The sequence below is a fragment of the Jaculus jaculus genome, chromosome 20 (assembly GCF_020740685.1).
Source record: "Jaculus jaculus isolate mJacJac1 chromosome 20, mJacJac1.mat.Y.cur, whole genome shotgun sequence".
Lineage (NCBI taxonomy): Eukaryota > Metazoa > Chordata > Mammalia > Rodentia > Dipodidae > Jaculus > Jaculus jaculus.
In genome coordinates this window covers 27,758,849-27,776,545 of record NC_059121.1, presented here as the reverse complement: position 1 = coordinate 27,776,545, position 17,697 = coordinate 27,758,849, and the positions used below count along the sequence as shown (strand labels likewise).

Below are 17,697 nucleotides of genomic sequence, written 5' to 3'. Positions count from 1 at the left end.
AAGCTTGCCCACCAATAATCACAAGTGAGGACAGAAGCATGAGGAGAATTCATAGAACCCTAACTCCCAATTTGATTCATTTCCATCACTTTTGAGCCTTGAAACTAAAGACAAAATGAACACTCATATCATAAATACAGTCTAATTTGAAATATATGTGGAAATGTATTATTTCTATAAAGCAAAACAGTTGCAAGTAAACAACAGATTGGACATACACTGTAGTCACTGTAATTCTATAATGGCCAGTTATTAACCAAAACTATGGTCAATTTCCTATGGTAGAAGCTATTTTGGACTGTTTCTAACTTTTGCTGAACTCCTGTGTAAGTTTCTTCCCAAGGTCTTCCCCTCAGTGACTCACTTCCTTCAGCCAGGTACTTACTTCCTAAAGTTTCCACAATCTTCCCAAAGAGAGCAGCAAGTTGGGGACCAAGTGTTTAATCACAGGAGTCTATGGAGAATATTTTACATTCAAATTACAACAGAGATACTTGTGTATAGCAATTAAAAGTGGACAGAGTCACATGGTCATGTGCTGCACAATGACAGTTTGGTCAAATGGAGACTGCAAATATAGTGGTCTCAGAAGATCATATTATGGCTGAAAAATTCCTATCTGCCTCTGTTCCATACCCACTTCAGTTTTGTGGTCCATCACATTCTTATTTGTGGTGATGCTAGTAAATAACTTTATATAACTGCCAGTTGTATAAAAATAATGCATGTCCAATTACAGCTATGTACAGTGCATAATCTTGGTAGTGATGGTAAATGATTACACTATCCATTTATACATTTACTATACAATACTTGTCACCATTGTTTAAGAATGCAACTTTTAGTTTAAAAAAAATCACTGTGAAACAGGTCTGGGGAGATAGCTCAAATGGCATAGTGGTAGCTTTGTAAGCCTGAGGACCTGAGTTCAATATCCACTACCCATGAAAAAATTACAAACATAGAAGTATGCACCTATAATCCTAATTCTGTGGAAGCAAAGATAAGTCAAGACCCCTGGGGCACCCTGCCCAGTATATGTTGTCTAATAGGTAAGCCCTGTGTCTCAAGAAGGTGTGTGGTAGCTGAAAAATGACTCCTGAGTGGGTCCTCTGGGCTCAACATGCACCCATACTTATATGTACTTCTGTACACACAAGTATGCACTCACATATGCACGCCTGCATATATGCTCATTAATAAAACATTTACTTTGAAACAGTTGGTATATTCCACTAGTATGGTGGCAGCCCCTATATGCCTGGTTCTTCTCACTCCTGACTGCATCAGGAGCCAATCAAGTGTTCGACGTGAAGCCTTTGTCTACAGGCACTCCATGGTGCCTCCACAGTGATGACACCACCCGATGACACATCTCTTAAGAGGACAGTCTTAACATGGAAAGATGACACCACTTGATGATGCATCTCTAAGGGGACAGTCTTCAAGTGGAGAGATGACACCATCTGATGATGCATCTCTAAGTGGACTGCCTTTAGTACGTGTCTCTAAGAGGACTGTCTTCACTACATGTCTCTAAGAAGACCGTCTTCAAGTGTAATGATGACACCACTTGATGACTCATTTGTACAAAGACAGTCTTCAAGTGTAGTGATAACACTACCTGATGATGCATCTGTACAAAGACAGTCTTCAAGTGTAGTAATGACACCACCTGATGACATGTCTCTAAGAAAACAGTCTTTAGATGGAGTGATGACACCTGTTACTGCTCAGGTGAAAACCTTCTCCTGGGAATTATGTAAATTTTAAATAGAGATAACATAAAATAGTCGAAATATTTACAAACATGCAGTTACTACGCTGATTTATAGAATAGTGATATGGTAGAATTTTATGGGGTACTTAAAATTCATGTTTTAGAATAGCTGCCAAAATATAATTCCTATATGAATCAGGCAACAGTATGTAAGTAGAATAATTTGAGTATAAGAAAGTACTTATCCAATACGTGAGCTCTGTGGACCTTGGTCAAGTAGGAGATATATATGTTGCCTCTAGAGATAAGCTAGTTTATTCCTGATGTTTTTGTCCCTCAAAGTTAGTTGCACACTTAGTGTTGCCAAATCTTTTGGCTTTAGAGAAGATGGAAATTTATTTTAATTTTAAATGTAAAAATCTTGAAACCTCAGGATTAACTAGTTAAAAATAGAAGTAGGAAAATCAAAACGGTATGATAAATGTGTCAGAGAGGCTGACAGGGTAAAAGTTCTGCTTTAGGAAAATATTCAATTTTACATCTATATGGCTAGTATATTTATTACTACTTAAGTTTGCAAATGCTGGATAAAAGTATCAGTGATCATAGGCAGTGTTTCTTACATTGAAAGTAAGGTATGTGCCTGGTGTGGTGGCACATACCTTTAATCCCAGCACTCAGGAGGCAGAGGTAGGAGGATTGCCATGATTTTGAGGCTAGCCTGAGACTGCATAGTGAATTCCAGGTCAGCTTGGACAAGAGCAAGGACTTACCTTGACCACACACACACAAAAGAAGTGAAGTAAGCTTGTCTGCACACCCCACTATTCCTCTGGAGTTACAGCTGCAAAGAAGCAGTATCTGTGTCTCAATACAAGTAAATGAGGTACAATAAATATTGGAGGGTAAACATTAGTATTTGTAGATATTATCTATCACTGAACAATTCTGTTAAGGTTGAGGATATATTAGTTGAATAGCATAAAAATATGTTCAAAAAATGAATCAGATTATACTAAACTAAAATGCAAACAATCTATGTATAATATTACATGAGTTTAAACCATTCAGTGAATTCTTATAATGATATATTCATTCTACAGTTATTATATAGATATGCATGCATATAATGTAATAAGCATAGATATAATGAATATATCTTAAATATTCTATTTCCAAAATTTTGTGATACTTTAAACCTAGAACCTCCAGAACAACACAAGGCATGTAGAAGCAGTGCATTTGTTGAATGAATAAATGAATGAAAGGAATGCATTAAAGACGATTGAAGGTTTTCATTTTAAATTGCCTATCTCTTGCAGTGGGATTTAATTTTTCTTCTTTACTTCTTTATTAATGCAATTCAAATTCTTATAATACATTGCTTTTGTAGTTAATGAAAATCTTTATGTTCTTATAGAGATTTCTAGTTTATTTTTCATTGTTTCAAAAGTAACAACTAGATTTAACAAAATGGATTTAATTTTACTAAAAATCCTGGTGCCCACCAATTTTTAAGCTAATCATTTAATCAGTAAACCAAATCACTGAGCAGTGTTTTAAAGGAAGGAGTGTACAAAAGTTTCAGATAACCCAGAGAAGTCAAGAAAGATAAGTTCTGAGGACTGTTTGTGGGATTTGGTAATTAGGAGGTCACTCATTGTGACCCTACAATTCCACAGCAAGAAGGAGGGAAGCTTGTTTTGTTCCCAAAATCAAAGGGAGATCACTTTCCCTTGTCTAAAGCAATTTGTTCAGTTTTTGTGCTGCTTGATAATGTGAAGAAAGTATGATAGGAAGGGTTTTCCTCACTCAGTCCCCATTAAATACAGTTAACTATCTAACCAAACTGGGAAAGAATTATTTTGACAAGTCTTTTTACAGGCAACAAGTGAGTAATAGCTAACAACCCAAAAGAAAATTACGATGAAATACCTTCAGAAATCTTCAGTAATACACTCTTTTCACTCACTTACTCATTCAACAAATGCATTGCTTCTACATCCCTTGTGTTATTCTGGAGGCTATGTGGTTGCATCTGAGAGCAAAACAGAAAGTGTGTACTTCGGGGGCTCATTCGAATTCTGAAAGTCACACAGTAAACAGCAACAACAAAAGTAAAATAGAATTGAGCTAATGTTGAAAGTGGTGTGAAAAAAATCGTGAAGAGACAGGCTGTTAAAGTATAAGGAAAGGTTGGGACATGAAACAGAGTCACCCTGATAAGGGACCTTTGAGCAAAGGCCCACTAGTGGTGAGAAAGCATGATTCTCATCTGTGCAAGAGCTTCCAGTTGAAGAGCAAGGGCGGATGGGGAAGGACCACTGGTAGCTCTAGGAGAGGCGCAGTGTGGGCTAGAAAGTAAAGTATATGCCACGTAGAGCTTTTCATGTCTCTGATCCTCTGATTGAAAGAAGTCACTAGAGGTCTGGAGCCAAATGGCTGATACATGTGACCTGGTTTAAACAGGTGCCCTTTTTCTGTGGCATCGAGAATAGATTTGAAAGGAGTGTAGAGGAGGTCATTTTATGCCTCTCCAGATCCACTCTCCCCTTTGGGCTGAGGGGTGCCTTGCACTCCTGTGGTTGTGCCTGGAGAGTCTGTGGACAGGGGTAACCATCTGCTTCCAAGCAGGCATGTGCAGGAAGTTATAGGAGATTCAAGGACATGGGCGTGAGGTCTGAGTACTTTCCTCCTCTGCCAAGGACTGGTTTGATGTAGTGTCTGTATTCTCAGCTATACCTCATGGCATTTAAAAATTTAAGCAACTAACAAACATGCATTTCTAAAGACTTGATGCTTAATGTTTGCTCGCATTAAATTCAGTTCTCTTGCTATTATTTAATCACGTTATAAACATTTTTTAAATTAGGTGTCCCTCAAGCTATTTCTTCATTTTTTTTATACAGAGCTGTATGCCATGTGAGAGGTCCTGTTTCTTTTAGAGTTCCGCTGGAAAAGACCCTTGCATTATTCCTATCCGCAGAAGTGATGGAAGAAAGCTAGCCCTCTTGCTCTTACCATTTTGGGAGGTCTGCACAGCAGTGCACCATGGCTCTATGCCCATGTTTTTACCCATAATAAAAATATATGCAAATAATAAGAACCAGCTGCTGTTTCTTCCACTGTCCCAGTACACTGCTCAACCTATAACTTCCATTCCAGGACCTCTGTTCCATACGGATACTTGGGAAAAGTCCTTGCTAGAGGGTCCCTTTCTCTTTTTTACTATGGTTGTGGGTGGAGGGGTAGCAGTCTTTTCAGTGTTTGGGTAAGTTTATCCATGGCTTAAATTTACTGGTGGCCTTTAAATAAGACCAGTTCTACAGTTAACCTTTCTTTTCTCCATCTGGGCTCAGTTATCATTCAGGTTCATTTTTTTTTTTTTTTTCAAGTTGGTTTTCCCATTCTTAGTCTGCGGCTGACTTCCCTCTGGGAGGTTGGCAATCCCTCCCAGTAACTGGAATGAGCGCCTGATTAAAGATCACAGCTAATGACATTTGGGATGGACGTGCTTTCATGTCCTGCTCTTTTTCTTCTAATACTTTCTTATTAGTTAAAGCCTTAAGTAATGCATGTGAATTTCTTGGAAATGTTCAAACATTTCTTTTTATCTGCTATACTTTAATGCCAGATTGTGTGTAGACTAGTGACCCAGAAAAGCCATTTACCGATATATGGTGTGTAATTTAGCCAAGCTGGTTTGATTACATTACTGGGTATGATTTAGGCCCATAGGAGAGTCAACCAGCAATTTGATTGAAGCCACACTCTGCCTTGTCATCCAAGGACCAGAACAGAAGCCTTAATTAGCCCGGTTGATGAAGCAAAAATCCAGTTTTAGTCAGTCACCAGGAAGCATTAATGTGAACTGGAACATAACATATTTAAGAGCATAACAGGCATGGGAGATAACTGTACCTCCTCTTTTGCTTCAAGTTGGTTTTGTGATGACACAGAACCCATGTTTTTACTCAATCACATTGACAGCTTCTAAATCAGACTTAGGGCGAGAGTGGACAGGAATTCATTTGAGTCATGGTTTGTTCACTTGTAGCTAGAAATTTCACATTGTAGGAAAAGAACTGTCCTTTTGCCCTTGGTGTTTGAGGGATTGAGGAAGTGAAGAAGATAAACCTTGGAGACTGAAGGGGGGATCAAGTGAGTTAGTTTATTCCAGATATCTTTGGGAGAATAAGATTTTCTAGTAATACTTTCAAAAGAATTAATAACAGATTATTTTTTTCGAGGTAGGGTCTCGCTAACCCAGACTGGGCTAGAATTCACTAATGCAGGATGGCCTTGAACTCATGGTGATCCTCCTACCTCTGCCTGCCAAGTGCTAAATAACAGAGATTTTTAAAACATGTTACTGAAATAAAATAATTTGAGCAATGATATATATTTTAGAATTGGACATATGGACTAGAGAACTTTTTAACATAATTCCGTTCCTATATATAATTTTTTTTCTATTCTCACTAATTTGAATTTTCTTTCTTTGGGATCTTTGGGAATAAGATTTGCCAGCTTGATGTTACAATTTTGAATTGACCTGTTGAAATCCTGTTTTACTGGATATATTGCTAAAGTGTGGTTTTTGTCAACCACTTATTAAGAAAATAACCAGATTAAGTTGTATATGGTATAGAAAAAGAGAAAATGGATCAGCTTTTACTTTTTATAATTGCTTTATTCTGGAGACTGAACTCTTAACAGTTTTTTTATGAGAAAAAAGCCTTAACTATGTGGTTGTAAACTGGAGATTTGTTAGTCCAAAACCAGCCTGAGCTTCATCAGACCCTGTACTTAGGATTATTTGTTTAATGTGCTTATATTTTATTTTATTTCATCATTTTAGATAAAATCTTATTATGTACTATAGGCTGTCTGGCAAATGGATCTGTAGCCCAAGTGGGTCTCTGGTTCCCATCTTCCTGTCTACACATCCTACGTAGTAAGATTAGAGTTGTATGCCGTATGCCATCACACTTGGATTGATTTAGTTTTAGAAGGCAGGAGAGATTGATAAAAAGACCAAGAGAGAGTAATAATTATTGTGTTGCCTTTTCCTTAATAATGTTAGTTTGGAAAACTATGAAACACAAAATATCTATTTCTCACATGGCAAGACAGAAGGTAATATCAGCTATATTAGCAGGTTATAGTTCACAAACGTTGTGAAAATATTCACATTATATTCTTATTGTCATTAATACTCTAGTATTAAATTGATGGATGTACTGGGATGCAGCATAAATAAGTCTGGAATCAGAAGACTAGCAGTACTTCTGTCACTTTTACTGCTATAATTTAAGCTAATTTAGTTCTTGGAAAATAACTTATCAACATACAAATAAGTTATTCCTTCAGAGAAATTATTAACCTCAAGTTTTGTTTATTCTACTATAAGGATTGAATGAATTCAAATCTTTTTGCTTTACTTAATCAGGGAATAACACCAAACAGCATCTTATAGAAAGAGAGATTGTCACAAAAAAAAATTTAAGAATTTGTCTAAAGATGTTTGTTCTGTCTCTTCTTTAATATTTATGCTTCCCTGTTTTTATACAGTAGCTAAAGTTCACCTTATTTCAGCTTAGTGAGCTTTAACTGAAAAAGGGATTCAAAAATGGGTCTTTTGCTAGCAAAGTTGGAAGAGTCAATATCCTTCCATTTGTCTTCCTGTATTTTTTTTCCTGAATATTAAAGACGTTGAACTATGTTACCTATAATTGTAGAATGACTTTCAAATCAGGAGTTAAAGCTTCATATTAATCTGGCTGAAACTATGACAGACCTTTAGAAGAGAACAATATAACATTATCTAGTCTTGGAACTTTAGGTTGATTATTATTCAGAAATATATGCTGCAAAATCCAGAGATTCTTGTTTCTTCACAGCTTATTCTGGGATCATAGGCATTAACACATTATATGCTTTAAATGTCAATAATAAAACAACTGTGGTGGTTTGATTCAGGTGTCCCCATAAACTAAAGTGTTCTGAATGCTAGGTTCCCAGCTGATGGAGATTTGGGAATTAGTGCCTCCTGGAGGCAGTGTGTTGCTGGGGGCTGGTTTATGGATATTATAGCCAGTGTCCCCTTTCTAGTGTTTGGCACACTCTCCTGCCACTGCTGTCCACCTGATTTAGGCCAGGAGGTGATGTCCATCCTCTGCTGATGCCATTGTTTCCTCCTGCCATCGTGGAGCTTCCCCTAAAATCTTTAAGCAAAAAATAACCCCTTTTTCCCACAAGCTGCTCTTCGTCGGGTGATTTCTTCCAATAATGTGAACATGACAGCAACAGGAAAGTTAGTACCAGAGGAGTGGGATTGCTGCTCGACACCTGACTGTGTGTCTTTGGCCTTTTGGAGCTGATTTTCAAGAGGAATGTGGAAGGATTTGAAACCTTGGCCTAAGAGACACCTTGCAGTGCTGTAAGTACAGCTTGTTGGACTATTCCAGTCAGAGTTGAAAGGCCTGAATACAGTAAGAGCTACGGAATGTGAGGTTTGGCTTGTGAGGATGAGAAAGAGCTTTGCCAGGACTAGGCTAGAAGCAGTTTGAGAGGCTTGCTGTTATGCCCGTGTCCTGAGAACTTGTGCAGGGTTGCATTGTGTAGAAATGGACTGGTGTGAGCAGAGGGATATGGCACAGAAAAAACGAAAGCTTTGGGTTGAAACTCTTGTCCATTCACCTGCAATTGTATGAGAGACTACAACCATTCAGATTAGGCCAGCTGACCTGCATTGGGACAACAGAAAGAATGCAGATACTTTTGAAGGGGCCTGAGTGCTCAAGAAATGTCCTGTTCTTCAAAGTCTGCTTTATCTGCCCTTCAGATTAACAGGTGGCACCCCACCTGGTAATATGGAGAATGAGAAATGAAGGCAAGAGAGACTCATTGAATTTGAAGCACAGTCTTGTGTTTTGAAAATGGCCATGGGCAGTGTGAAGCAGGTTTGCTGGATTTCCTGCATCGAGACCAGATGGAGCCATGAGGGTGAACCGTGGGTTGCGGTGGAGACCCATTGGGGATCCAGGACCACGAGATGGTTGCTAAAGAAAGCTGCCAGCCCTAGATGAAATTTTCCAGGACTGTGAGTAGCCTAGCTAAAGGAGTGGGGGGAATTGGAACTCCAGAGACTTGTTGCTGGTTAGAATTATTGAACTTGGAGATTTGTCACTGACTTGAGTAGTTGGACTTGGAGCTACAGAGTTTGATGTTTGCCCTGTTTAAACCTTGTATTAGTTGAATATTTCTTTGCTATGCCCAATGCCATCTTTTGCAGTGTGAGTGTTTGTTCTGTGCCATTATGGGTTTTGGGGGGAGTTTTTGGTATTATGGCTCAGTTAAAAGACTGGATTCTGGGGATGTTTGAACATCACTGGGATTGATAAAACTATGGGGACTTTTAAAGTTGGACTGAATGCATTTATATTCTATATCATGTATGGTTATCAGTATATGGGGGCCAGGGGCAGAATGTGGTGGTTTGATTCAGGTGTCCCCCATAAACTTGGATGTTCTGAATGCTAGGTTCCCAGCTGGTGGATATTTGGGAATTAACACCTCCTGGAGTTAGTGTATTGCTGGGGACCGGCTTATAAGCAATATAGCCAGTGTCCCCTTGCCATTATTTGGCACACTCTCTGTTGATGCCATTGTTTTCCCTGCCATTGTGGAGCGTCCCCTCAAGTTCTGTTAGCAAAAATAAACATTTTTCCCACAAGCTGCTGTTGGTCAGGTGATTTCTGCCAGAAATATGAACCTCACTGCAACAAAAACCATAGCAAGTTAGCAGTGGTAAAATCTTAAAAGTAGATGTGACTGGTCTCATATAGATGAGTGTGTGGAGGAAGGGGCTAAATAACACAGACCACAATTCAGTTAGGTTTATAATCAAGGTTAAATGGAGACCTAAAGGGAGGTAGTAGAGAGGTCATACTCACACAAAATACCCCATAAACAAGGGAAAACTGAATGAAACTGAGTCTGCTACAGAGACAGAGTAAGGAACTGGCAAAAGGGAGACATGTAAAAGGAGGAATCTTAACACATCAAAACTCATAACTACTTGCTGTTTGTTGAAAGGATGTACTTATTCATTAGTTTTACATGAAATTTAAGAACAAGAGAAATTTCCAATAATAATGTATATAGCATTATCAAAGAAGAGTAGGAAAAGATTAAAGCAATTTTAAAAAGAAAACAAATTAAATAGCTGAGAACTTTTTAGAGCTACCTCTTCTAGAGCTTGCATCTTAAATATTGAATGATTTTAAGTTCAGTTTGGAAAATTCATCTAATTTGCCTTTGCAAAGTACTATGAAAATGACCATTTAGTTATTTTCTAAGTATGACTTTAGTACTATTTATGATTATGGAATGATTCCAAACAATTTGTACGATATATAATGCAAAAATCCTCCCCCACACAGTAACTTATTTATTACTTTTCCACAAAGCAGCATTAGACGAATTTCACACTGAACACATATAATATTTTCTAAACCTTATTAGCACTTTGCTTTCTTAATTGGGCATTTGTATATCTTTCTATCTTCTCTGTGTATATTAATCCATCCTACTGTTAATATATTTGGAAGTAAATTATAGATAAGAATATAGACTGCCTTTTAAATATTTTTGGATACTTAATTATTTATTATATCATTTTTTGCTTTTCTTCTATTAGTTATACAGAATGAAAGATATGGTCCTAGATACACAAGTTCATGCACCTAAATTAAGCAAATTCCATTCTTGACACAGAGCATTCCTAGTGGCCAGAAAGTTCTCTGGAATCTTTCCAATCCATCTCCATTCTGGTGGTGGTTTGAATGTAAAATTTTCCTGCACAGCCTCATGTGTTTGTGATTAAGTCTCATACTAAATTCCTAGTTGGTGGAGCCTTTGGGAGGTGGAGCCTTTCTGGGGTGGTGTGTCACTGGGGGTGGACCTTGAGGCTTATTAGTCCAGCCAGTCTGGGTGTTCGTCAGTCAACTCAGTCTTCTTGCTGCCTCCCAGATGGTGTGGCCGGACGTGATGCTCAGCCTCTGCTCTGCCATGCCTTCCCTGCTGCAGTGAAAATTCCCCTGGGGACTCTTAAAACTTAATTAATCCCTTACCTTTCATCATCTGCTTTTGGTTGGGTATTTTGTCCCAGTAATAACAAGGTAACTGTAACAATTCCCACCCTGTTAGAGACCATTACTAGAATTTCACATAAATAGAATCATTCAATGACACCTTTAATGTATGAATTAGTTTACATTTGGCACATCAATACTTTGTTTCATTTTACTGTTCAAGCATGATAAGTGTTTTATTTATATTTTTTTATTTATGTATTCTTGGCTAGTTCCTTGGTTTGAGACATTATTGTTTAGGTTTCAATGTTCTACTTTTTTTGCAGGGGGGATACACTTGTGTTTTCTTTGCCTTAGGTAATGCCCAAGGATGGAGTTATCAATCACAGGGTAGATGTGTTTTCAATTTTATAATAAATAGAATCATTATTCAAAGTAATGCTATCAATCATGTTAAATGTATAAGAATTCTAATTATGGCATCTAATCTTTGTGGATCTTTTAATTTTAGTCATTCTGGAACATGCTTCATTATATTTTGAAAAGCTGGCATTTTTCTGATAACTAATGAAGTTGAGTATTGTCTTTATGGGGTTGTTTCATATCATTTTATCTTGTTTTGAATTGCTTATTGAGTTGAAATAGTTATACATTTGTACTGGATACTATTAGTGTGTCAGATATGTGTTTTATAGCATTCTTCCAAGCCATGGTCTATTATTGATTTTCTTAATAAAATATTTTATGAGTAATCATTTAAAGTATAATAGTGCCAAGCATTTTGATTTTTTTTTAAAAAATAATGTTTTCTTGTGACCTAAGAGGCATGAGCATCAACCCCTAAATCACAAAGAAATCTGATTATACCTTTTTTTTTAAAAAAACAAAACAAAACAAGGATATTGGCTTTGGTTGTCATGGCTTTGGATTCTGTTCTGGGATTTAAGATCTATCTTGAATGACTTTTTGTATGGCAAGATAGGAACTCTGTTATTTTTAATGAGTTTATATAGACAGGCTCACAATTTATCCTGTACTATGTTTAGTGTGCAGTGCAAACAAGCAAACACACACACACAAACCCAAATCCATCCCCAAATACCTCTCTGCTTATTTCTTCTTCAAAGATGCAACATGTTTTCTTAGTTTGTAGGTCACAGTGTCCTGTCACCTGTAAGGCCAGATGGTCATGCTTATGGCAGACATTAATTCATACCATGAACATGTATGGAGTACTTACACCCTACACAGTGGATTGCATTGTCGACAAGGAAACGGTCAGGTTGCCCTGTGCTTACCTCAATAGAGTAATGCCTAGTGTGGATATAGGTATATAGACAACCACAGTACAGATTGAAAAAGAGGAGCAGTGTTGTAAAGAATGCCAAGTGTTATAAGGCTCTTATGAATAATATTCAGAACTTTAAATTTAGGAGGCTTCTAATAATAGGTGATTTCAGAGCACTAACAAGAAAGAAGTACAAATATTTCTGTGTGCAAAAAGGGATAAACAAGACTCCCCCATGAAAAACTTACTGCATCAAATGTGTATTGGAATGAATTCATACAATTGTTGTAGAAGGGAAGTATGTAAAAGAGATGGTATTTTGAGAACTCAGAATGAAAAAAAAAAAGTTTTCCATCCAGAGCTCAGAGCTTAGGAAGTTATTATATTATTGTTGAAAGAAATACATTACTTCAACATTGGTACTAAAGAAAACATTTTTGGCAATACAGACACAAATCATTTAAGCTGTTGATAAGGAGTGAAATGAGTTTAGAGAGCAAAAGTTGGAGAAGAATTTAAGAATTGGAGGAGTTCAGGAGTTGGCTCAGCAGCTAAAGGTCCTTGCTTGCAAGACCTGCCCAGGTTTGCTTCCTCAGCACCCACATAAAGCCAGAAGCGAAGTGGGACATTCATATGTGATCCCAGAGCACCTGTAACAATATGAGGTGAAGCTAGGAGAATCTGAAGCACCAAAGCCATATAGACTGATGGTCATAAGCAATCTGGCAGCTTATTTGTAGCAGCAAAGGACACTGTCTCAAAGAAGATGGAAAACACACACCTCAAAAGATTTTCTCTTGGGGCTGCAGAGATGGCTTAGAAGTTAAGGCATTTGCCTGCAAAGCCAAAGGACCTTGGTTTGATTCCTCAGGACCCACATAAGCCAGATGCACAAGAAGGCACATGCATCTGGACTAGGTGTAAATGAGACTCTTTCAGTAATATTGAAAACAGAATGTCTGGTTATGATAGGAGCCATTTCCAGGATGTCAGATATTTTTATTGACTTACAAGAAGGGAAGAGCAACACTAGACATTCTTATGCAAAAGCTAGGTTTCTGGGATAATCATGGTTAGATACACAGAGACACAAGGAGCTATAATATGGCTAGCAGAACCAGAACATTATTGTCTGAAGGAATTGCTCAGTAATCTGTGATGCTGCAGATGCTGAGAAAGATGCAGGCAAATGGCTTGGAGGTTAAGGTGCATGCCTGTGAAGCTTAAGGACCCAGGTTCGATTCTCCAGATGCCATGTAAGCCAGATGCACAAGGTGGCACATGCATCTGGAATTCGTTTGCAGTGGCTAGAGGCCCTGGAACACCTATTTTCTCTCTCCCTCTTCTCCTCTCTCTGTCTTAAATAAAAACAAATAATTAAAACAATAAAAATGTTCATGAGAGGGGCTGGAGAGATGGCTTAGCAGTTAAGGAGCTTTCCTGCAAACCCAAAGGACCTTGGTTCAATTCCCTAGTACCCATGTAAGCCAGATGCACATGCATCTGGAGTTCATTTGCAGTGGCCGGAAGCCCTGGTGTGTCCATTCTCTCCCTCTCTCTCTTTCTATTTCTGTTCCTCTTTCCCTCTCTCAAATAAATAAATCAATCTGGAGTTCAGTGGCAGTGGCTAGAGGCCCTGGCACACCTATTCTTTCTGTGTGTCTCTTTTCTCTGTATCACTCTTTGCTTGCAAATAAATAAATTCTTTTTTAAGTGCATAAAGGAGAAGGAATTTGAAAAAATCCATGGAATAGAAAACATATTGTAAGTGGGAAGCAAGGCTATCAGGGAAGAAAGTATACACAGATAGAACTCTGAGCTGAAGATATGAGAATTGCTCTGAAATGAATTATGTGGTAAATGTGTTAGAGTGGTTTCTTAGAATTCTATTGTGATGCAGCAATTATCATAAATTTAGTGGCTTAACATGACCCTCACTTACTATCATGCAGCCTCCTTGAGGCAAGATCCCAGGCCAGCTCAACAAACAGGTCCTGAGCTCTGAGACTCACAAGGCTGCCATCAGGCTGCATATAAACTGGAGGTTTAACTAAAGAACTAACTCACTGACTTCTCCAGGGCTGGATCACAGATTGTCCTCTTATCACCTAAGGACTTGGGCACTTTTAACACTTTTTTTTCTTAAACACAGGTGACAAATGTTTAAAATGGGGAAAATATAGAAGTAAATTGTGCTATTCTGTCTTCATAGGAGTGGACGATATGGTCTATTCTTTTGTGGAAACAAGGTGGTTTCATTGTACAGTTTGAAACCAATGACCTAGAAGACTGAGGCCAAGTACCTACAATATCATTGAAGCCTTCAGGAGCAGCTCACCCTCCCTGACTGTCTGGCCTCATATTGTTATTTTCTGGTACCAAATTTATAAGCAGGAAACTGTACACAGCATTTAAGCAGTCTGTCTGAAATTCTTTACCAGTATTCCTTAATTCAGTCTTAATGTCAGGATTTTATTAAGGCTTCCCTGTCTCCCTCTGGGTGGGTAGAAGTCCATTTTGTACTTCTGCAGCCTGTTTACTGCATCGCTGTTAAAGGTCTCTAACAAGTCTGGCAATCACAATATGACTGGAGTAGCTATATGTTACACTGATAAAGGTATGAAGTAAATTTGTATAATGAGTGAAGATGTGCAAGAGTGTTGATCAAAATTATAGGCAAATAATGAAGAACATGGCAATGGAACTAAGATATTTAAAATATTCCCAAGTAAAAATTCTAGAAGTGACACAATTATAGTAAAGGGAAGGTTTATCCATTAACGTTTGGACATAAAGTGAGAATTAGCAAGTTGAAGAAATTAATAAAGACACTGCATACTGAAGACAAGAGTTAAAAGAGATACTGAGGGGGCTGAAGAGATGGCTTAGCATTTAAGGCACTTGTCTGAGAAGCCAAAGGATCCCAGTTCAATTCCCCAATACCCACCTAAGCCATATGCACAAGGGGGCGCATGCATCTGGAGTTTGTTTGCAGTGGCTGGAGGCCCTGGCATGCCCATTCTCTCTGTGTCTGTCTCCTCTCTCTCTCTCTTTCTCATACACACACACACACACACACACACAGAGCAAATAAATAGATAAATAAAATAAAGTTTTAAAAAGAGATACTGGGAATAGAATGATACAATACAAAGATTCAACATTCAACTAACAAAAGTGTCTCAAGAAAAGGAAAAAAAGATAATGGTGAGAAACAATATGTAGAAAAACAATGAATATGATCAGACAACTTCTTACAGAGTTATTGCAAGTTAGAACCTGGAAGGTAAAAAAAAAAAATCAGTAGTGGCTGGCTGGAGAGTCTAGTGACAGTTTGAACAAATGGTGGGTGAGTCCACAGGTCATACCCAGAGATCTAATGAATTAAAGTTGCATCTTGTTTATGAAGGAGAAAACTCTGATTCCTTGGCTACGGCAGCACCTGATGTGGGGTGGCCCAGATAACCTGAGAATTTGGTCAACAACATGTCAGAAGTGCAGTATTGATGAAATCTTAAGCATGACAAACATATAGCATCAAGATATCCTGGTGGCAAAACTCTGGGCTAAGAATCATCATTATGGATTTTATTGAGAAGTTTAACATATGAAACTAGTTCAGATTGGTCTATTCCCATTAGGGTTATCCTCCTATGGCCCCTCATCCCTGTTCCCATTCTCCTGAGGGCCCTCTTAAGTGGGATGTCAGTAGTCACTGTGGAATCATGTTGGTTGTAAATAGGATGCATGGCAACTGAGGGAATGTGGAAGTGAGGGTTTTAATGCTTGGATAGGTGGATGGTGAAACCAAAGTCATCCTGGACAGCTTTGACATACCTAAAAAGGCCACTGAGACTAAGTAAATGCTTAGGCTGCCACAGACATACATGGAAAACACTAAGCAGATTGCATGCCTCAAAAATGTCATTGGCTGGTATCATAGCAACCCTGGTTATGGCTGCTGGATTTCTGGGGTTGGTATTAGTGTACACAAATATTTAACCAGGAGCAATATTAGGAACCATTCTTTCCTTTAAAATATTTTTATTACTTATTTATTTGAGAGCTACAGACAGAGAGAAAAAGAGGCAGATGGAGAGAGAATGGGCACGCCAGGGCTTCCAGCCACTGCAGACAAATTCCAGATGCCTGCGCCCCCTTGTGCATCTGGCTAACTTGGGTCCTGGGGAATCGAGCCTCGAACTGGGGTCCTTAGGCTTCACAGACAAGCGCTTAACTGCTAAGCCATCTCTCCAGCCCAGAACTGTTCTTAATAGTAGTAATTGACCCAACAAGAATGATGTCTGCAATAAAGGTGAATCTTGGCACAAAAATCTTTAGGATAATCATATCCAAAGGGCTATAAACTCGTGATGAAAGACCTTCAGAGAATCAGAATATTCCACTTAAAAAAATTGAAGTTTTTAGTGTACACTGCAAAGAACACTATGCTTTAGAGGCCCCATTTCAAATACTCCTTGGATCACAAATTACTTGAGCTTATGTGGAATAAATACTAGAGTGCCTCTTGTTTGTTTATGAATTCAAACTAGACCATGGTCTAGTGTTTGATTTGTCTGACAGAGCAGTCAGAAGCTCAACTGGGACTGGATAGTCTACTATTGAGTTTAAAAACACAAGATCAAAAGTCAGAAGACAAACTTGCCAGAGTTACTAGAGACAGCTAAAAAACTATCAAAAAAAGTAGAGCTGGAGAGATGGGTCAGCAATTGCTTGCAAAGCCTGACAGCCCAACTTCAATTCCCTAGTATTCAGATAAACCAGATGCATAAAGTGACACATGCATCTGGATTTCATTTGCAGTGGCAAGAGGCCTGGCATGCCCACTTATCTCTCCGAGCAAATAAATAAATAAAATGTAAAAATAAAATTACCATAGAAGTGATTCATGGATTGATGTTTAGGCTATTAAGGATAATCTCTTTAATCAAATAAACATCTGTTAAGTAATGGTAGAGTACTTTTTCTTGAAAGCTCAAGTAACATTTCTTTAATTCTTTTATTTTTTTCTTTTTTTAAGCAACATTTTAAAAACCAGATTCTAAAAATATTATTATAAATTTAAGGTGCTCTGAAGTGTCCTGATTATTAACATGGTGGATTAAAACTCTATAAAATGACAAAAGCCTACAATCAGCTATTCAAAGCTTGCTATGCAAAATATTATGTACAAAGAGAGATTAAAAAGTAACCAGAGAGTTTGTGTGACATCAAGTTCTACACAGTAACCTGAAAGGAAAATAATATTGTGAAGACACCCAGGAAAAAGTGACTATAATTAGGAAATCTGTACTTAGCTGAAACCATCTTTCAAGAGTAAGAATGAAATAAAACACAATTTATTTGGAGAGAGGGCTATTAAGGTATGAATGTCACTTGCAAAACTTTTGTTGATATTTAAATTCTTTTCAAGTAGCATTCAAAAGCAGGACCTTTAAGAAATGAATGCTGTAAAGGACGTTGCCCTCCTCAGTGGACTAATGCCTGCACCACAGTGAGATGCGGACAGAGCAGTGTGTTCTCCGCCCTTCCCTTGTCCAGTCCTGAGTGGACTAACGCCTGTGTCACTG

The 17,697-nt window shown here is 38.0% G+C and overlaps 1 pseudogene; it reads left to right on the top strand.

The window, feature by feature from the left end:
* The first annotated feature begins 1,563 nt into the window (after positions 1-1,563).
* Positions 1,564-17,073, top strand: LOC123456260 (annotated as a pseudogene).
* Positions 17,074-17,697: the final 624 nt, after the last annotated feature.